Source organism: Mercenaria mercenaria, unplaced genomic scaffold (genome assembly GCF_021730395.1).
Source record: "Mercenaria mercenaria strain notata unplaced genomic scaffold, MADL_Memer_1 contig_4273, whole genome shotgun sequence".
NCBI classification, from domain to species: domain Eukaryota; kingdom Metazoa; phylum Mollusca; class Bivalvia; order Venerida; family Veneridae; genus Mercenaria; species Mercenaria mercenaria.
Window position 1 is genome coordinate 5,240 of NW_026462490.1, and position 23,261 is coordinate 28,500.

The 23,261-nt window shown below is 36.0% G+C and overlaps 1 protein-coding gene across 1 annotated transcript in view; it reads left to right on the top strand.

Annotated features, from left to right (window-relative positions):
* Nucleotides 1–4,256: 4,256 nt before the first annotated feature.
* LOC128553754 (uncharacterized) overlaps nucleotides 4,257–23,261 on the top strand; it is a gene marked incomplete at its 3' end in the record, with an annotated part of 56,514 nt that continues 37,509 nt past the window's right edge. The window contains exon 1 of the mRNA XM_053534930.1: nucleotides 4,257–5,533. The remainder of the gene's footprint in view (nucleotides 5,534–23,261) is intronic.

Genomic DNA, 23,261 nt, shown 5'->3' on the forward strand with positions numbered 1-23,261 from the left:
TCAAAAAAGGGGCATAATTTTGTAAAAGAGCAAAACAGAGTTATTGAACCTGTGCAATGTAAGTCAGTTTATCACAGTGAATAAGTGTGTGAAGTTTCAATCCATTCCCACAAGTGGTTGCTGAGATACCAGCTTACATACAAAAACTTAACCAAATCGGGACGCGGACGCGGACGCCGACGCGGACGCCGACGCATGGGCGAGTCCAATAGCTCTACTATTCTATGAATAGTCGAGCTAAAAACACCGAATTACGTCACGCACCCGATATGAAATTCAGGCGTCAGTGTATGGAAAAATATTGACGTTTCCGATACTAGTGTAACTTAATGGGGAATATAAACGTGTATGTAATAAATTCTTTTTCTTGTATGTCGTACTCTTCAAATAATAGAGGGAGTAACGAAAAACGAATGCTTTATTTTAAGCATTATTATCATAGTAGAATTCATTCAAAAATTGCAGCACGTAAGTCATCTTACACGCTGGGGTGTAAGAATATAAGAATCTTTCACTGGTTGCGGGTAAAGAAGGGAACATCCGGCACGAGGGTAACTGTTTAGGCGGTAACGAGGCTCCTGCCGAGCTACCGCTTAAACAGTTACCCGAGTGACGGATATTCCCTTCCCATCTTTACCCGTTGCCAGTGATTGATTCTTTTCCTTGTATGCCTTATTCTTCAATTTGTAGAAGATATAAAGAAAAACGAAGGGGCATAATTTGAATTATCTTGGTAGAGAACCACTAGACAGTTCAACATACCAAATATCAAAAGCCTTGGCCTTCCAGTTTCAGACAAGAAGAGTTTTTTTTTTTTTTAAAAATTTCCAATGTAAGTATATGTAAAACTATGGACTCCCAGGGCAGGGTCTCTATTCACCCCAGCGTAATAATTTGAACAGTTTGGTAGAGGACCATAAGGCAATGCTACATACAAAATATCAAAGGCCTAGGTCTTCTGGTTTCAAACAAGAAGATTTTTAATGTTTTTTCCTATATATACATGTCTATATAAACCATGTGACCTGGGCCTGGGCGGGGCAATATTTGAGGAATTAGGGGAATAGTTTGAACAAACTTGGCATTAAAAGGACCAACCGATGATGCTACATACCAAATATCAAAGTCCTAGGCCGTGCGGTTTTAGGACAAGAACATTTTCAAAGTTTTCCCTACATAGGTCTATATTAACCATGTGAGCCATGAGGCGGGAGCCATTTTGACCCTAGGGGGATAATTTGAACAAACTTGGTAGAGGTCTTTTTGATGATGCTACATAACAACTATCAAAGCCCTGGGCCCTGTTGTTTTGGACAAGAAGATTTTCAAAGTTTTTCCCTATATAAGTCTATGTAAACCATATGACCACTGGGTGGGGCCATATTTGACCCTAGTGGGATAACTTAGGTGATTTCGCTATATATTTATATAGCAACTGATGCGGATCGTATTAGAATAGAAATTTGTTAATGATATAAATAGATTGTATTTTGTAACAATCACTGTTTTATTTAGACGAAAAATGACAATTGTTAGATAAAGAAGGACTTTGATGAATCAATTTTGAATTGATTAATTTTTCCACAGATTATTATCTTGGATGATAGTATAAATATGCAGAAAAAATGTATTGTTTCATATTTGTTATGTATTTAAATTCGGAACATATTTGTTCTGACAGATCTTCTTGTTTATTTCTTTATTGTTTGGCACAGCATTATTATCATTTTAGCCCACTTTAGATTATGTATCATGAGTGAACCAATATAAACTGTCATACAACTTCCCCACAAGATTGGGGTCGAGAACGAGTTATTTCAGATTTACTCTTTCTAGTCAAATTGTCACTGAGATCGAACTCGCAACATTTGGATTGGTCCCACAGAGTTGTCTCAAATATTGACAATGTTTTTAATTTTAACTAAACAGTAAACTTTCTTACAAAGTCAGAGGTTCATGACCTCCCCACCCTGGTTCTCAAAAAAGGAGGCATTGTTAGATAACGACAGATCACATTATGTAACTTCCACATTCGTGTTTTCTTTCTTTTCTTTTACTTTTTGATTGAGCAGGACTATAAATTTCAATCTAAGGCTTCAATAACAGATGCTTTATTTTCCTATCGGTGTCATTTTTTTGTTTACTTTCACCAGTCATAATACAGAACAGTGTGTGATTTGATTAAATGTTCAAGTTTTCCTGAAATATCATTTGAGCCGAGCCATGAGAAAAACTTGAACATAGTCCGTTTGCGACCAGCATGGATACAGACCAGCCTGTGCATCCGCGCAGTCTGGTCAGGATCCATGCTGTTCGCTTTAAAAGCCTATTGCAATTAGAGAAACCATTAGCGAACAGCACAGATCCTGACCACTGTGCATTGATTCTCCACTAAACATGTAAATTAAAATGTCAGAAAACTCAAAAATGAACTTTGGCCAAAATATCTTTTAAGTACATTATTTTGAGGTTTAATGTTTGAATAACAGTGAATGAATACTAGATTTTCTTAGCTTTCGTAGACAAAGTCGAAATTTAGGTTGAAATCAGGTCATCCTAAATACTTATTTCATTTTAAATAGATACGTTACTAATCTATTGTTTAACTAAAAGCACCTGTTTTATAACATGAGCATATGCATGTCTTATTTAGGGTGTGATTTACATTCACACAACTATTCTGCTTAAGGAATTGCTAAATCGACGAACTTGTGTACATTTTCGAAGAAATATTTTCAGTTTAACTTTGTATACCAAACAATGTTTAAGATTTAGTTTTCAAATTAATCAGTGCCTTCTTTGCTGTTTTAATATAAACAAATGAAAGCTGTAAGATACAATAATACAACCAACATTTAATGTCTTGATGCTGACATAATTTAGCCTGAACAAAATTGTTAACATATCTTCAAATCACTATTTGTAATCAAAGGTCATTAAAATGGTAACGTATCTATTCAAATAATAATATTCTTTTAGAAAGATGTGAAATATTAAAACCATGAACAATGAAAACAAATTTACTTGCTAGCACTATAAGAATATTCAATGTAAGTGTTTAAAAGTAGTTTTAGATTAAAAAACGGACACATACTTTCAATTTTAATGTTTCAAGTGGTGGTAACGTATCTATTGTCTATTTTTGCATAGATTTTAACTTGGCTCCAATTAATTCAAGTGCATGGTCCTTTGTGATCTGCCAATAAATGTAGAGATGCTATATTACAAATGACGTTAGTTAATGTAACCCACAAGTCGTCAGCAAGTTTTTGCTACTTATACTTCACATCATGCTTGATGACCATATCAGCTAAAGAAAGGAGGCAAATTTCACATTTCATGACTTCTCCTATAAACCATTAGTTGATGTAGATTTGTGACGTTTAATTGTTTCTTTTTCTCATGGCAAGGCCAATGCATTTCGACTCCGAGTTCGCCATTTTTATGAAAATTTTTGAAATTAGATTTGGTTTATTTTTATTTGCAAATTATAACATTACGACGCATAGAATGGTTATGTATTTTCTAATTATTGCCCCTAACACGGCCCTGTTTCTGAATCAAAGATATAAATGATATTAGAAATTTATCTACTGTTAAAGTTTTATAATCTATACAAAAATATAAAAGAATATCTAGTCGTATCCTGTAGTAAAACACACTACTTAATATGAAACAGATACTTTACAATAAATGATAGATACGTTACCAATAGTGACATTGGCACAGTTTTTTTTATTTGACTGTAAATCATGGTAACCAAGTTCGAATATATACATATATTTATATCATAATATTACCAGGTAAATACAATATTTATTTTTTTCATTATTGTATACAAAGCTTTAGAAAAATTATACTTACCATGTTATCCAGGTTCGTATCAGTTCAATATCCAAGTTTTAAGTAAAATAATCATAAAAATGGATTTCAAAACAATATGTAGCTTCCCTCTCGTACTGTGACAGAAAAATAATCACACAACATTATTAAAACACGTGAAAAAGTCAACCAAAGGCTCGATCAATAAAAATCGGTAACGTATCTGTTGGTAACGTATCTATTGTGCAAAAAAGAAAAATTAATTTATAGATCCATTTTTGTTGTCACATTTACAAAAAAGACCTTCAGTCACGTAGAAAATGTGTGAATGTTTAATGTGTATCAATATTTCTAATGGACTTGTAATGGTAAATGATACTTGGTTGGAAAGAGTAGTAACGTATCTCTTCCGATTTAAATGATTATTCACATAATGTTGCCTGTTAGACAATATCATTGTTTTTGCAATTGCATGGTAAAAAGTTTGATCATTACATGGAGAAACATAACAACTTATGGTTTTTAAAACATAATATTAAAGCATATCAGGTGCATGCATGTGGTTCTCTGGCTTCTCCAAAGTTTGGTAACGTATCTATCCGATTTTCAAGGGACAAAAGTTTAGCAGCCACACTTTATGCAAAAGCCTTTTTATACAGGTAAAATGTCTTTCCACTCAATTTTTGAAACAAATAAGTAGGAAAATTGAGCTTATTCTTGTCATACACAATTGTAAAGTGACATTATTTCAGCACAAATGTATGCATCCGAGCGGGGGACAAGGCAAAATCGTCCATATGTAGCTCATTATGAAGTTGTAGTTCGCTCAAATGTGTCAAACACATTATAATTTGATATGATTCTACTTACTGTACAATAGTTTGACATGTATAAAAGTTTAAACATACATTGTTACAGTTGTATTAGCAAATGCACACGTGGGACTGGATTTTCACTAATTTGCATGTTTAGTGGAGAATCAATGTGTGTTGGTTTTCTCATGGCGCAGCTCATTTCTTATTACTAATGTCATAGCTCTCAATATTCAACATTAATAAGATAATCTAACTATTAAACAGGAGCCAGTTCGTGTGAAAATAGTTTTACTGCATGTTAAGAATAACATCAGTTAAAGTAAATGTTTTCTATAATTCAGTCTACCTATTAAATTCTAGGACATGTCTGGAATTCATTTATAGTTCTTAAACAGAAAAACATCATACAATCATCATACAATCTATCCGAATCATAAGGGGCTGAATTAGAGAATGTGCTAAATGAATTCAGGTCACAAGCATTTGTCTGTTCCAGCTGTATTGCAAAAGCGGCGTTCCATAAATGTGATAAGCCAATCGCATATCGGTAAAATATCACGTGAATTGTTGCACGGAAGAGTCTATTCCATTGAACAAACGCTGTTCCACTCTAGCATACGTTTACAGGTGTGATTATCTATATCACCTCCATGGATTTAGATAAGAATGTCTTTCATCCATTTATACCCTGCTCATTGCACTTTTAATTTTAAACCCCTTTCAAATACTCAAAATACAAGACCTAATGATAGCATGAATGTCGACCGAAAACAGATTTCCCAGATTAATAGAATAGACTCTTCCTAACTTGTTTGGGACCCACAGCGCTTCCCTGGATTATACACCCAAGTAGAGATGTCGGTATGGAACTTTATAGATCTAGTGTAACACAGAAGGTAGGTCAAAAAATTTAATATAGCTCTATTATTTAAAAATGTATACAAATCTGTAACATCAAGTTAGATCTATCAGCAAACAGAAAACTTATAAAGGGTAATAAAAATGAAACACGATACTCTACAATGTCAGATGTTGATCAGTTGATAAATCATTGATAAAATCAGCTTTATTTTTTACAAATTGAAAAAAAATCAAACTGAACATAACATAAAAAATAAAGTTGTTTATAACTTCGTGATATATGATAGTTTAGTGTTTCTGTTTGTGATATTTTAGATGTACTTTCGGTTTCGACAGTTTTCGGAAATTCCCTGTGTCACCGGGCATGCGTGTTCACAGCCGTTAAGGCTGAACACCACTAAATCCAGCTGTTCTTTATTTCATATAAAATCCACTCACTTCATAACGGTGTTTCGACATTTTCTAGCATATCAGATTTTCAGAGACTTATATTCCCATAAAGAACTAGATCGCTACTTTAGAAAAACAAAAAGAAAAGGGGGTGTTAAACTTTTATATAAGAAAACTACAGTTCGTTACATACAACCCGCTGAATTTACTACTTTTCGCTTCTTTCAATTTCTCTTTTCTGACATTAAATTCTTACGGCCGCCATTTTTATCTAGCATGCGATAGGAACATGCCGATTTCATTAGAATGCAAAGTGATACATACTGAAACGCGGTAGGGTAAAAGTAAGCACGTTGCTGCTGAGAAAATGCACTAGGAAAGGAAAAAAGATTAGTACTATTTATATTTGGACTACTTGTGACTAGACCTGCGGAGGCTTACATTCTATTTGGTAAAAAAACCTGCGGAGGCTTACATTCTATTTGGTAGTGATCAGCCTTAAATGCAAGATCGAATATAACTATAGGTAGTAAACTGGAGCGTACAATACACTGACTAGAGTTTAGGTAGCAGGGTACACTTTTAGTCTAACTAATGAGACTTCGGCCCTCTGGTAGACCGATTTTATATTTTGATATTTTACGTTGTCTACATATATCGACAAGTCAAAAACATATTAAGATATTCAACTCTTGAGTACAATTATTTGGACTAGGTACACTTAGAATCGAATATTTTGGGCACGGTCAGGCTTACATATAGCTCTAGCGATCGCGGGTCGTAATATTGCACTTCCCTAATGAGCAGAATCAAGGTGGCCATTTTATAAATTGTGTGCATGTAAGCTGTTTTGTGCTTTTAATTAATAACAAGATCAGGACTCTCATATAAGAATACAGAAAGTTATCAAAACGAAAGTTTTCAACGACACCATCCATTAAAAATAACGTGCCAAAATCATCAAATTTGCACTTTTTAAACAGCCTGCAATGATCCCGTTGCAAGTACAATGTCCAGTTTTATTACATTTCTTAATTTAATAGTCCTTGCTGAACTACAGGATATTAATCGAATGGGGGCCCATCCATCTCGTTTTTTCCCCACAAAATAGCAAACATGTTCTTAAGTAACAATCAACAAGCACGGAATCCTTTTTTGATTTGATTTTCTCGCGCCAAGGTGACTCATCGATTCATACTTAGTTTTACAACTGACATCAGAATTTTACATACATGTATCAGCTGTTTAAATTTTCTAAAGAATTAACAATCATAATCTCTCACTTCAATTTACAGACATCCAAAATCACGAAGTTCTAATTATTTCAAATATTTATGGGTGCCAAAAATCGAAGTGTATCCTGCTACCTTAAGATTTTTCAATTAATGAACAAAAGACGGTTTTACTAGTTCTGAACGTTTATATATCTTTCGCAAATTTAAACAGATAAAAATGTTTTCATTAGCATGAAAAGAAGTCTGTATGTGAACGTTTAAACTTGCCCACCCTAGCGCACAAATTTAGCCAAAATTTACAATTTGTCGCTACGAGACAAAGAGTGTAAAAATTTTTTTTTTATCATTTTCTGGCATGATTTAACGTATTTTGTCATTAGGAATGATGTAAGGGCAATTTTGTATCATTGTGCGAAAATAAAATGTCCCCACCCCCTATTTTCCTATTTCATGGGGTCCCCACCGTCCGACCCCCCCTCCCCCCCCCCGCTCCCCGGTTGAAGAAATGCATAGCTGGTGGGCTAAATATGCGCTACGTGGGTTGATAATGCTATAAATGATGCTTTTACTGCACTAGAACACTGTTAATGGTGCTAGAATCTAAAAAATCGTATGCATGTATATTGACTTTCATGCTTCGATGTGTCCTCACCGTAACATTTTTTTGAGCTGCTATGCCATTAGTTAGCGTTTTCAGTCCCTCGAATATTTAAAACATCGAACAGGAGGTACTAAGCTATATGAAACCGCACAATTTTAACAGTTCTTTCGAAATTTAATTTTGGCAGATTTCCCTTCATGTAGCAGGGTACACTTAGATTCGAAAATTTTGCTTACATGTAGCGAGTCGTAATATTGCACTTCCCAGATGAGCAAATTCAGGGTGGCCATTTTATAAGTTGTATGCATATTCTGTGCTTTTAATCAATGACAAGATCAGGACTCTCATACAAGAATACAGAAAGTTATCAAAACGAAAGTTTTATACCATCTATTAAAAACAACATGCCAGAATCACCAATTTTTCGCACTTTCTGAACAGCCTGTAAAGATCCAGTTGCAGGAACAATGTCCAATTTTATTGCATTCCTCAAATTGATAGTCCCTACTGAACTACAGGATATTAATGCAATGGGGGCCCATCCATCTCGCTTTTTCACAAAATAGCAAAAATGTTCCTGATTATCAATCAGCAAGCATGGAACCCTTCCATGATTTGAATTTCCCGCGACATACGATTCATACAAAGCTAGCAGCCGTTAGTTTTACAACTGACATCAGAATTTTACATTTATCAGCTGTTTAAATTTTCTAAAGAATTAACAATTATTATCTCTCACTTTATTTTACAGACATCCAAAATCACGAAGTTCTAATTATTAGAAATATTGATGGGTGCCAAAATTCGAAGTGTACCCTGCTACCTTAAGATTTTTCAATTAATGAACAAAAGACGGTTTTACTAGTTCTGAATTTTTATATATCTTTCGCAAATTAAACCAGATAAAAATGTTTTCAATAGCATGAAAAGAAGTCTGTATGCCCAGCGTCTAAACTTGCCCACCCTTAACGCACAAATTTAGCCAAAATTTACAATTTGTCGCTACAAGACAAAGAATGTAAAATACATCCGTTTTTAGCTTTTATTGGCATTGCTCAGGTGAGTTATTATGATCGCTGAATGTCCGACCTCCGTCGTCTGTCGGTCTGTCTGTCTGTCGTCTGTCAACATTTAGCTTGTGTATGCGATAGAGGCTGTATTTTTCAACTTATCTTTATGAAATTTTGTCAGAATGATAACCTTGATGAAACCTAGGCCAAGTTCGAAAATGGGTCATCTGGGGTCAAAAATAAGGTCACTAGGTCCGATCAAAGTAAAACCTTGTGTATGCGATAGAGGCTGTATTTTTAGCTCGACTATTTGAAGAATAGTCTAGCTATTCTACTCACCCTGGCGTCGGCGTCACACATTGGTTAAGGTTTTGCATGCAACTACATATGGCTTTCATTTAAAGGCATATAGCTTTGAAACTTGTTTTTCTTTTTCTAGGTCAATTACCAACCTCACTGTGTCAAGTCCCATAACTCTGACATGTATTTTGAGCAAATTTTGTCCCCTTTTGAAAATCCTGGTTAAAGTTTTACATGCAAGTTACTATCTCATTAAACTACTGCAGATATTGAATTGAAACTTTACATGTGTCTTCAGGGTTATAAAACTAGTTGATAGTATCAAGTTCCATAACTCTGACCTGCATTTTGGCCAAATTATGCCCCCTTTTGGACTTAAAAAATCCTGGTTAAAGTTTTGCGTGTAAGTACGTACAGCTTTTACTAAAAGGCATATAGATTTGAAACTTTTTTCCCTTTTCTAGGTCAATTACCAACCTCACTGGGTCAAGTACCATAACTCTGACATGTATTTTGGCCAAATTATGCCCCCTTTTGTACTTAGAGAATCCTGGTTAAAGTTTTACATGCAAGTTACTATCTCCAAAACTAATACAGATATTGAATTGAAACTTCACATATGTCTTCGGGGTCATGAAAATAGTTGATAGCATCAAGTCCTGTAACTCTGACCTCCATTTGGCCAAATTATGCCCCCTTTTGGACTTAGAAAATCCTGGTAAAAGTTTTGTGTGCAAGTACATACAGCTATTACGTATAGGCATATAAATTTTCAAGATCTATTACCAACCTCAGTAGGTCTAGTTTCATAACTCTGACATGTATTTTAAGCAAGTTATGCCCCTTTTGGACTTAGAAAATTCTGGTTAAAGTTTTGCATGCAAGTTACTATCTGCAAAACAGATGCAGATATTAAATTGAAACTTCACATGTGCCTTCGGGGTTATAAAACTAGTTGTTGCATCAACCATAACTCTGACCTGCATTTTGATCAAATTATGTCGCCTTTTGAACTTAAATCTTCTGGTTCAAGTTTTGCATGCAAGTTACTGTATCTAAAACTAATGCAGATACTGGACTGAAACTCTATAGATACATGTATTTTAACATTTAGGGTACTATTTTCCTGCTCCTGGCACAATATTTCGAATAGGCGAGCATTGGCTGTCTTACGTACAGTTCTTGTTCAATTGATCTTCGTGAATTTTGGTCAGAATGATTACCTTTATGAAAGCTAGGCCAAGTTTGTAAATGGATCATCTGGGGTCATAAACTAGGTCACTAGGTCAAATCAACTGAAACCTTGTGTATGAGATAGAGGCTGTATTTTTCAACTGATCTTCATTAAATTTTGTCAGTATGATTACCTCGATGAAATCTAAGCCAGTTTCGAAAATGGATCATCCGGGGTCTAAAGGTAGGTCACTAGGTCAAATCAAAGAAAAACCTTGTGTATGCGATAGAGGCTGTATTATGCAATTGATTTTCATGAATTTTGGTCAGAATGATTGCCTTGATGAAACCTAGGTCAAGTTCGAATATGGGGTCATCTGTGGTCAAAAACTAGGTCACTAGGTCAAATAAAGAAAACATTTTGTATGCAATAGGGGCTGCATCTTATACCGGATCTTCATAAAATTTGATCAGAATGTTTGGCTAGGTCGAGGTTGAATATGGGTCATCTAGGGTCAAAAACTAGGTCACCCTGTCAAAATAACGAAAAACATGGTGTACGCAATAGGGGCTGCATTTTACACTGGATATTCATAAGATTTAGTCAGAAGGATTGCCTTAATGAACTCTACGTCAAGATAAAATATGGGTCATCTGTGGTACAAAATTAGGACACTAGGTCAAATCAAAGAAAAACATTGTGTATGTGATAGAGACTGTATTTTACAACTGATCTTTATGAAATTTGGTCAGAATTATAGCCTTGATGAAAGTAAGACCAGCTTTGAAAATGGGTCATCTGTGGTCAAAAACTTAATCGTTAGGACAAATAAAAGAAAAACGTTTTGTATGCGATAGAGGCTGTAGTTTTCAATTGAGGTTCTTGAAATTTGGTCAGAATGATTGCCTTGATCAAATCTAGGTCAAGTTCGAATGTAGGTCATCTTGGCACAAAAACAAGGTCACTAGGTCAAATTGAAGAGAATACTTGTTTACACTTAAGTGACCACATTTTCAGTCCAATCTTTATGAAAATTGTTCAGAAAATTTGTTTCCATCAAATCACTAGGAAAAACATGTTTACACTGTTATGGTGTGTTTCTCAGGTGGGCGACCTAGAGCCATCTTGGCTGTCTTGTTATCATTTTCTGGCATGATTTAACACAGGGTTTCCACGGTCAGGGAAAAGTCAGGGGAAAAAGTTTTTTTTTCAAGGATAGGGAAAAGTCAGGGAATTTTGTAATTGGTCAGGGAAATTTGGAAATTTAGCAAAAGTCAAGGAAAAGTCAGGGAAATTTAGAACCAGAAGTCAAAAGCAGGAGAATAAAGTTGTGAACAAGAGTGCAAGAATGTCACAATATACGCCCGTCACAGCAAATTTCTTTACTCTAGCACCTGTATTTGCAAATGGAATTTTAATTTTGTAGTTGTTTAGTAATAACTAAGTGTTTTGTTTTTCTAAGTCCACAAAAAAACTCCTTACCAGGTAGAGATACCTTAAAATACACCTAAAATTGGAAAGTAACATCTATGTTGTACCACAGAAAAGTGGTCTTGGTTTTTCCCTACGGTCAATTATAAAAAAGTTACAATATAAGTTATTTATAGTAACAACTAAGGGAAGTTAATCTTAAAAAAAAAAAAAAAAAAAAAAATCAAAAAAAAAAATTGTAAGTCCACACAAAAATCTTTACCAGGTAGAGACTGGTCAAAATACACCTCAAAATTGGATGTAGCATGCATGTTGTACTACAGAAAAGTGGTCTCGATTTTTCCCTACGACTAGTAATGAAAAAGTTACAATATAAGCTATTTATAGTAACAACAAAGGGAAGTAATTCTAAAGAAGGGAACTGCGCATGACACTTCGTCTCATGATGGTGTATAGTTGTGTCAAGTTACATCAAAATCCCTCTATGCATGAAGAAGAAATGCTTCGGACAAAGTCATTCTTGTATCTGACCTTTGGCCTCTAAGTGTGACCTTGACCTTAGACCTAGGGACCTGGTTCTTGCGCATGACACTACGTCTTGTGGTGGTGAACATTTGTGCCAAGTTATATCAAAATCCCTCTATGCATGAAGAAGAAATGCTCCGGACAAGGTTTTCATTCTTGTATCCTTTGACCTCTAAGTGTGACCTTGACCTTAGACCTAGAGACCTGGTTCTTGCGCATGACACTCCGCCTCATGGTGGTGAACATTTGTGCCAAGTTATATCAAAATCCCTCTATGCATGAAGAAGAAATGCTCCGGACAAAGTTTTCATTCTTGTATCCTTTGACCTCTAAGTGTGACCTTGACCTTAGACCTAGAGACCTGGTTCTTGCGCATGACACTCCGCCTCATGGTGGTGAACATTTGTGCCAAGTTATATCAAAATCCCTCTATGCATGAAGAAGAAATGCTCCGGACAAAGTTTTAATTCTTGTATCCTTTGACCTCTAAGTGTGACCTTGACCTTAGACCTAGGGACCTGGTTCTTGCGCATGACACTCCTTCTCATGATGATGAACAATTGTGCCAACTTTAATCAAAATCCCTCTATGCATGAAGAAGATATGCTCCGGACAAAGTCATTCTTGAATTTAACCTTTGACCTCCAAGTGTGACCTTGACCTTAGACCTAGGGACCTGGTTCTTGCGCATGACACTCCGTCTCATGATGGTGAACAACTGTGCCAAGTTTCATCAAAATCCCTTCATGCATGTAGAAGATATGCTCCGGACAAGGTCTGTGGACGCCGCCCGCCCGCCCGCCCGCCAGGGGCGTTCCCATAATACGTCCCGTTTTTCAAACGGGCGTATAAAAAGTAAAAAGAATGAAAATAAAAGGCAAAGGCAGTTTCTTTTCTTTTGGCTAAACCAAACATTTAAAAAGACATACAGTCTGTCAAACAAAATTATTTTTAACTTGCTATGAACTGTGTAGTCCTGCATAGTTGCAAATTTATTTCATCATTATACCATATTAGCCATTATTAAACTGTTCTTTTCTGTTATTTATGTTTGTATGGAAAAGTTACCTAAGAAAACTTATTACATACCATTCTTACATGTTTACCTTTTTTACTCAAATTACTGCTTACAGATTGTAATGTGCAAAACATTGCTATTTTGATTTATTTTATATTTAAATAGACCAATAATTAGTCTTTTGGTCAACACTTCTTAGTAAAGATCAAAACTAGTATTTATGGAAGGTCAATGTTTAATAAGTTTGAATGGTTATTAGTGGTCGATTTTGTTAAAAGTAAAGGACTATTTTAATAAAATTCTTTGCAGCATCTTAATTTTACCCTGTAATAGTTTAGAATTCAGCTGACAGAGAAAGACTGAAAGATTAAGAGTTGTAGAAAAGATGCAAACGAATTTCATACTTAGGGTGGATATTAGGACTTATTTGGCATCATAGAAAAACAATTAAAAATTGAAAGTTAAACAAAAAAGAAATCGAAACACTAATACCATTGTACATATAAAGGGTATAAGTAAAGTCTGTTACTGCTGGAAAAGTAAATCAGCACGAAAAAATGTGTAAAGGATTTGTTTTTTCATTTACATTTGTTAAGTCATTTAATACTGATATGTTGAAGCATTTAAGCTGAATACTATTTATTGTATTGAATTTTCAACTTTTGAAAATAAACAGGCATTTCTGCTTTTAATGATTCTATGTAAGATCTTTAATCATTATTTGTAGAATGCAAACTTGAAATACTGAAACACACAACTTTTGAATATATTGCAACATACATATGCTAATAAGTCTACAAACAGACTACCCCTATTAATTATGTGAAAAAATACCATGTCTGAATAAAGGCAATTTTTTATGTACATTTGTCTGAACAGACACAGTAGATAAATCCAAAACTTGATCATAGGTAGTCTTTTAGTGAATAGTATGGACCTTTCTTGTAGTCTGTCACATCAAACTAAAATAATATAGTGATTTGTTAAACTAGAACAAACTATGTTTACACCCTTTAGTTATCAATATAATAAGAAACGCGGTAAGGATTGGCTGATGGGGAGAATGGAGGCCACATTTATCAATAGATGACCTGGAAAGCGTCCAAGAACGCGAAAGTTTTGGTCAGGGAAAATTGGAGTTTGGTCAGTGAAAAGTCAGGGAATTTTATTTTCTCTGCTTTGTGGGAACCCTGTGACATATTTTGTCATTAGGAATGATATAAGGGCAATTTTTGTATCATTTTGCGGAAATAAAATGTCCTCACTCCCATGTCCCCCCCGTCCGAACCCCCCCCCCCCCCCCCCCCCCCCCCCTCGGTAGACGAAATGCATAGCTGGTGGGCTAAATATACGCTACGTTGTTTAATAATGATAGAAATGATGCTTCTTCTGCACTAGAACACTGTTAACACTGTTAATGGTGCTAGCATCTACAAAAAATCGTATGCATGTATATTGACTTTCATGCTTCGATGTGTCCTCACCGTAACATTTTTGAGTGCTGTGTCATCAGTTAGCGTTTTCAGTCCCCCGAAAATTTAAAATATCGAACAACAGGTTCTAAGGTATGTGAAACCGATCAATTTATACAGTTCTTTTGAAATTTAATTTTGGCAGATTTTCCTTCAGGTAGCAGGGTTCACTTAGATTCGACAATTTTGGGCACGGCCAGGCTTACATGTAGCGAGTCTAAATATTGCATTTCCCTGATGAGCAGAATCAGGGCGGCCATTTTATAAATTGTGTGCATGTTTTGTGCTTTTAATTAATGACAAGATCAGGACTCTCATACAAGAATACAGAAAGTTATCAAAACGAAAGTTTTACACCATCCATTAAAAACAACATGCCAGAATCACTATTTTGCACTTTTTGAACAATGTCCAATTTTATTGCATTTCTAAATTTGATAGTCCCTACTGAATTACAGGATATTAATGGAATAAGAGCCTGTCCATGATCTGAATTTCCCACGCCAAGGTGACATACGATTCATACAAAGCTAGCAGCCGTTGAAACTGAAACTGAAACTGCTTTATATGATTAAACGCCTAATTTTACACATAGTATATTCACTGGCGTTGTACATTAAATTAAAAAAAAAAGAAGAAAAATCATGATAAATGATATACATAATGTTATCAAACAATGAAGCACGACATATTTGACAAAATTACTGTACAGTGCAAATTACAACATTGCGTATAAAGCATACGTCGATCACACTACATAGTAGAGTATACTCAGCGTCTCTACCATATACAGTCCACCAACAGAGAAATAATCAGAACCATGATTCAAAGCTTTTAACAAAACAGTGTTTTGAGCTTTTTCTTAAAAGTGTCTACAGAATCAGAATTTCTCACCTCTACTGATAGTTTGTTCCATAGTTTTGGCCCTACAGTTTGAAAACTTCTGTCGCCGAACGTTTTACGTTTGTTGAATGGTACCTCGTAACAACCTGTAACAGAGTCTGAAGACCTTAAGCTACGTTTTGGTGCTTGTTCCGATAATAATTCAGTCAAGTAAGATGGAGCTTGGCCGATTGAACAATTAAACATGACAGTTAAAATCTTAAATTCAATTCTAGCTTTGATAGGAAGCCAATGTAGTCGGAACAAAGCTTGTTTTGAACTGTCGTACTTGCTGAGTCTTAAAACGAGTTTGGCACACATGTTTTGTATCCTTTGCATTTTCTGAATTTCACAGTGAGGAATACCATAAAATATTGCATTGCAATAATCTATATGTGAAATGACCAGTGATAATACCAGAATTTCAGTAGCCTCTTTAGTAAGGTATTTTCTAATATTTTTGATTCTAAGATAATTAACCATTGCGGTTTGACATTTCTCTTGACATGATCCTTAAAACTAAGATTTTCATCTAAGAATGCCCCTAGGTACTTATACATGTACTGATTTGATTTTGTCACCAGCAATGTCAATTTCTGTTATTGAACATTTGTGAAGTTGCTATCTACTACCGAATAAGATGAATTCGGTTTTTGACGTATTCATTTTAAGTTTGTTTTTTTTCATCCAGTTATCAATGGTGAATGCACAGTTTTCAAGTTCTTGAATAGCCTGTTTCTCATTTTCAACTGAAGTTGGTCGAAAGCGTTTGTTGGCAATATGGTCATCAGCAAACCCATACACAGATATTGACTGGGGAATGACATTAAATAGAGTTCCTGCGTAAGTGAGATAGAGCCAGGGGCCTAAACAGCTACCCTGGGGAACGCTACATTGTAATGGGCGTGGAGTTGAAACAGCAGTTTCTACACTTACACTACAACTGCGTGGCCTAAGATAAGAGTCAATCCAGTTGAGAGCTGTACCACATAGCTCATACTGAGAGTGTAACACTTGCACTAAAATATCGTGGTCAACAGTGTCAAAGGCGGCACTCAGATCCAGTGCAATTAGAGCACTGACCTCCTGATTTTCCAAGCCTTCCAACAAGTCACTGGTTAATCGGAGTAAAGCCGTTTCGCATGAGTGAAAGCGTCTATACGCTGGCTGATTCTTGGGAAGAAGATGGTATTCACTAGCATGTTTATTTAATAAGAAAAGAGCTGCTTCTCTATAAGTTTCAATAGAAATGGCAAATTGCTCACAGGGCGATAATTGGATAGCACAAGTTCGAGTCCGACCTTCTTCAACAAAGGCTTGACTATCGCATGTTTCCACTTCGATGGAAAAATCCCTTGACGTAATGACAAATTAACCAAGTCAGTTATTAAAGGGACCAATTCATTGAGATGCATCTTTAATATTTTTGTGGGTAGTTTATCAAGCTCACAGGATTTGGTTTGAAGTTCATTTATCAATTTTTTCACTTCTGCTTCACTTAGATCTATGAAAACCTCAAAACGTGGAACATCCCTTTTTTCTGTACGTAACTTTCATAATTTCCAAGTGATTCACGGATCTTTTCAATTTTGCTCAAAAAGAAATCTGCAAATTTCTCTGCCAATGTAATGTTACTTTCTTCAGCGGGCATTGGATTTTCAGACTTTGTTCCAGTGAGTTCCGATACCAACTTGTACATTTTTTTTTTGGAATCGCCTTTTGAATTTACCACTTTCTCACTAAGAACTGATCTTTTTTCTTTACGAATTTCATAATGATACTTGAGACGTAGCTTTCTTACAGTGTCAAGTTGGTACGGTTCCCGGTATTTTCTCCATACTCGTTCAGCTTTACGTAATGACCTTTTAAGTTGAAGTAAGTCGACGCTAAACCATGGTTTAGGTGACCGACAGATCTTAGTTTTCTGTGTCAGTGGTGCATGTTTATCAAGAACTGATTCTATTTCTATTTCAAACCGATCGACAAAAGAATCGACTCTTCACTAATTACCGATATATATGCAAGGTCTCTTGAAAATTCTTCGTGATTGATCTGTTTTAAAATTTCGAAATTCCACTGTTTTGCTAGTTATACTTTCTTTTTGTATATTTAGAAACACATTTACAACACAGTGGTCAGATACAAATAAACCAGGTTCACAAGATAAAATGTTAACACCATTTGCAGCTTCAGTAATAACGAGGTCCAGACTTTGACCAGCTGTATGAGTAGTAAAGTTGACATGTTGCTCTAGACCCATAGCACATAACGAATTTTTGAATTCTGAAATTGTGCTGCTGTTTTCATCTATATGTAGGTTGAAGTCACCCATTACCAAGATATTTGTAAACTTTGGGAGTGTGTCTTCCATAAACTGAAAGAAATCTGGGACAAATTGAGCAGGAGTCGACACTGATAGAGATCTATAAATGCCGACCAAATGAACAGTAATGTTTTAAGAATAAGTTGCCAGACGCCCAATTCAAAAGTCTGTGTAGTTCCCATGGACAGTCTACGCATATTCACTCCTGTACGGCACGTGACTGCAATACCACCCCCGACTCTGTTCTTTCTGTTCGCTACACTGATTTTATAGCCGTTTTGATTTAAGTCAGAAGTTTCGAATTGATGTTGTTTGTTATCTGAAAACCATGTTTCCGTGAGCAGTGCAAAGTCAATTTTCTCTTCGTTAGTTTTACAACTGACATCAGAATTTTACATGTATCTCTAAAGAATTAACAATCATTATCTCTCACTTTATTTTACAAACATCCAAAATCACGAAGTTCTAATTATTACAAATATTGACGTGGGCAAACATTCGAAGTGTACACTGTGTAATATGTACGCGCATAACGTTGATGAATAATTATGTATTTTGATATAAGAAAAAATTCATATAATCTAATGCAAAGCGTGCGTTTCTTTGCATCTCCTAGTTTTTAACTGATAGTAATAGGACATAAGTGTAGCTTTACAGTCAGCTTACCCTATTTAAAATGCAATATTCTTACCACACGGATGTGTAAAAGAAAAAGGTTTAATGTATATTATCTACATACATTATTATATATATTTACGTTTCTCATTCGGTTTATCGGATGGCTTCTTTTATGATTCAGATATCTCAGGAAAGTGACCCATATGAAAATAGTTTTCAAAATGGAACATGATGACACTATCGTCTACCTTACCATATCATCTCAGTCTTCAGCAGAAAGCTTACAGCATGACTTGCACTTACTAGAGTTATGGGAACAGGATTGGGCCATGGAGTTCAATCCTAATAAGTGTGAAATCTTAACGATACATAGAAAGAGAAAACCTATCCTTTACCCCTACAATTTACACAATACCCTACTTAAATAAGCAGATCAGTCCAAATACTTACTATATAGGTGTCACTATAACTAAGGATCTCAACTGGGCCCCCATATTAACAGTATCACCCCCAAGGCCAATCATACCAGGTCCGCTTCATTAAAAGGAATGTTAAAACCATAATGCACAGGTCAAAGAAGCTGCATATAAAGCCTATGTCCGCCCTCAGGTAAAGTACTGTTCTACAGTCTGGTGTCCTTGGCAGAAATATTTAATGAATAAAGTAGAAATGATCCAAAGGTCAGCTGCCCGTTATGTAATAAATGACTGCAGTTACACCAGTTGTGTCACAGACATGATCAATACTCTCAACTGTAAAACGCCTGAACAACGTAGAAACCATGCCTCCCTGATCATGTCCTATATAAAATAAAAAACCAACCTTGTAGCAGTGGATAACCATCACCTCCTCCATACTAGAAATCTGAATTACTTAATCCCACATTCTAAGACCAACTACCATGCTACATCCTTCTTCCCAAGGACCATCAGGCTATGGAACAGTCTTCAAATATATGTCCTGTCAAGTCCGAGCCTACCAGTTTTTGTCGGTAGACTTGGCTGGTGCTCTCTGTAGACCGGTGCATACTGTTTTAACTTAAGACATGTAGATCCTTTACTAGTATCTTCTCAATATATGTATATCCTATATAGGTTGAAATAAATAACCAATTCTATTATTACCCATCTGAAAAACACTTTAAGTCCGGTAACATGCTAAATAAATTGGGGTAGGTAGGATTTTTTTTGGAGAAAATAAGACTTCGGAAATTATATTTGTCACAAAATGAATACAAATAAGGGGGATATTAGTTGATTTCTAGCATTACCGACCATGTTTCAAGCATGAAAAGTGCAGTTTTGCAACTATTTGTTGAAAAGTTGAAAAAATATTCTCGAAGGCCATGAAAACATTGATGATTGGGCCAAAACTTTAGAGTAGGTCGGGATACCGGAAACAAACAATTTTTATACGCCCGTTTGAAAAACGGGACGTATTATGGGAACGCCCCTGGCGGGCGGATGGGCGGGCGGCGTCCACAGACCTTGTCCGGAGCATATCTTCTACATGCATGGAGGGATTTTTATGAAACTTGGCACAGTTGTTCACCAGCATGAGACGGAGTGTCATGCGCAAGAACCAGGTCCCTAGGTATAAGGTCAAGGTCACACTTAGAGGTCAAAGGTCAAATTCAAGAATGACTTTGTCCGGAGCATATCTTCTTCATGCATGGAGGGATTTTGATGAAAGTTGGCACAATTGTTCATCATCATGAGACGGAATGTCATGCGCAAAAACCAGGTCCCTAGGTCTAAGGTCAAGGTCACACTTAGAAGCCAAAGGATACAAGAATGAAAAATTCAAGAATGACTTTGTCCGGAGCATATCTTCATCATGCATGGAAGGATTTTGATGTAGCTTGTCACAGTTGTTCACCATAATGAGAGGGAGTGTCATGCGCAAGAACCAGGTCCCTAGGTCTAAGGTCAAGGTCACACTTAGAGGTCAAAGGATACAAGAATGAAAACTTTGTCCGGAGCATATCTTCTTCATGCATGAAAGGACTTTGATGTAGCTTGGCACAATTGTACACCATCATGAGACGGAGTGTCTTGCGCAAGAACCAGGTCCCTAGGGGTAAGGTCAAGGTCACACTTAGAGGTCAAGGATACAAGAATGAAAACTTTGTCCGGAGCATTTCTTCTTCATGCATTGAGGGATTTTGATACAACTTGGCACAAATGTTCACAAGCATGAGACGGAGTGTCATGCGCAAGAACCAGGTCCCTAGGTCTAAGGTCAAGGTCACACTTAGAGGCCAATGGTCAGATACAAGAATGACTTTGTCCGGAGCATTTCTACTTCATGCATGGAGGGATTTTGATGTAACTTGGCACAATAATACACCATCATGAGACGGAGTGTCATGCACTGGTCCCTTCTTTTGAATTACTTCCCTTTGCTGTTACTATAAATAGCTTATATTGTAACTTTTTCATTACAAGTCGTAGGGAAAAATCGAGACCACTTTTCTGTAGTACAACATGCATGTTACATCCAATTCTGAGGTGTATTTTGAGCTATCTCTACCTGGTAAGGATTTTTGTGTGGACTTGTAATTTTTTTTTTTTGATTTTTTTTTTCTCTTTAAAGATTAACTTCCCTTAATTGTTACTATAAATAACTTACATTGTAACTTTTTTATAATTGTCCGTAGGGAAAAACCAAGACCACTTTTCTGTGGTACAACATTGATGCTACTTTCAAATTTTGGGTGTATTTTAAGGTATCTCTACCTTTGTGGACTTAGAAAAATAAAAGAATTACAATAATTTCTAAAAAAAAAACATTGTAAACAACTAGAAAATTAAAATTCCCTTTGCAAATACAGGTGCTAGTGTAAAGAAATTTGCTGTGACGGGCGTATATTGTAACATTCTGGCACTCTTGTTTAATTATGTCTCCCACCACACAGTGGTGTGGGAGACTTATTTACTCCACAGTCTGTCTGTCTGTCTGTCACAAAGCTTGTCCGCACTCTAAGTCGAACATTTCTCATCCGATCTTCACCAAACTTAAACAAAATGTGTTTGACCATAAGACCTCGGCCAAGTTCGATAACTAGCCAAATCCGCTGAGGCACTTTTGAATTATGGCCCTTGAATTACTGATTGAGTCCACTCGTCCAAGCCGTCTAACTGGGTCCATTCATCTAAGCCATCTAGAGAAACTAAACATTTTCATAGGGGCAGTTGTGCGAGTCATGTGCTTTTCTCAAAAGCATCTCTAGGTACTAATTATGTACACTACTTTATTGGTAAAGAACATGTGCAAATATTATCATGAAAATGAACTAAAACAATACTAATAAAACATCAGTAAAATACTACAACAAAACTTCAATTCTGTACTTTATTATGCACCCCCGCCTTCAAAGAAGGTGGATAAATTGTTTGGCAGATGTCTGTCGGTCGGTCCATAGACCAATTGGTTTCCGGATGATAACTCAAAAATGCTTGGGCCTAGGATCATGAAAGTTGATAGGGAGGTTGGTCATGTCCAGCAGGTGACCCCTATTGATTTTTAGGTCAGTTGATCAAAGGTCAATTAAACGGTTTACGGATGATATCTCAAGCACACTTGGGCCTAGGATCATGAAAGTTGATAGGGAGGTTGGTCATGACTAATAGACGACCCCTTTTGATTTTGAGGTCAGTTGGTCAAAGGTCAGGGTCACAGTGACCCTGAACAGCCATAATTGCATGGTAAAGTGGAAATTCATCTAATATTTCTTATAATTCTAGCCTGAATATTTAGGGGAAAAAACAACAAACAAATCTTTGTAACAGCAACTGTTTCCAACCAAGACACACTGACAGATCGATATATTGTTGCTGTTTTTGAAGATATTGTTTGTCGTTTTTTATTAGCTCACTTGAGCACAAAGTGCTCATGGTGAGCTTTTGTGATAACGCTATGCCGGGCGTCCGTCACCCGTCGTGCGTCCGTCACCCGTCGTGCGTCCATCCGTCCGTCAAGTCGTCCGTCCGTCGTGAACAATTGTGTTTAAACAACATCTCCAAAACCACTGAATGGATTTTAATGAAACTTGGCCTGGATGTTCCTTGGGTGGTCCTCTACCAAAGATTGTTCAAATTTTACCAATTCGTCGAAAAAAAAAAAAAATAAAACATGGCCGCCAGGGGGGCGTGGTCACTTTTCCCTATATGTATATAGTGGAAACTTTAAAAATCTTCTTGTGTGAAACTACTGGCCCAATTTTAAAATAATTTAACACGAATAGTTCTTGTGATACCCTCTGCCAAGATTGTTCAAATTATTACGATTCGTCAAAAAACATGGCCGCCAGGGGACGTGGTCACTTTTCCCTATATGTATATGATGGAAATTTAAAAAATCTGCTTGACAAGGTTTGAAACTGCTGCCTTGATTTTAAAATGATTTATCACAAGTGGTCCTTGTGATGCCCTCTACCAAACTTGCTCAAATTATTTTAATTCGTAAACGTGGCTGACAGAGGGCGTGGTTACTTTCCCCTATATTTATATAGTGGAAAATTTAAAAAACTTCCTGTGTGAAACTGCTTGCCCGATTTTAAAATAATTTTACACAAATGGTTCTTGTGTATTCCGATTCGTCAAAAAACATGGCTGCCGGGAGGCGTGGTTACTTTTCCCTATATGTATATGGTGGAAATTAAAAAAAATCTTCTTTTGTGAAACTGCTGCCCTTATTTCAAATAAAATAATTTTACACAGTTGGTCCTTCTGATAATTTTGATTTGTCAAAAAACATGGCCGCCAGAGGGCGTGGTTACTTTT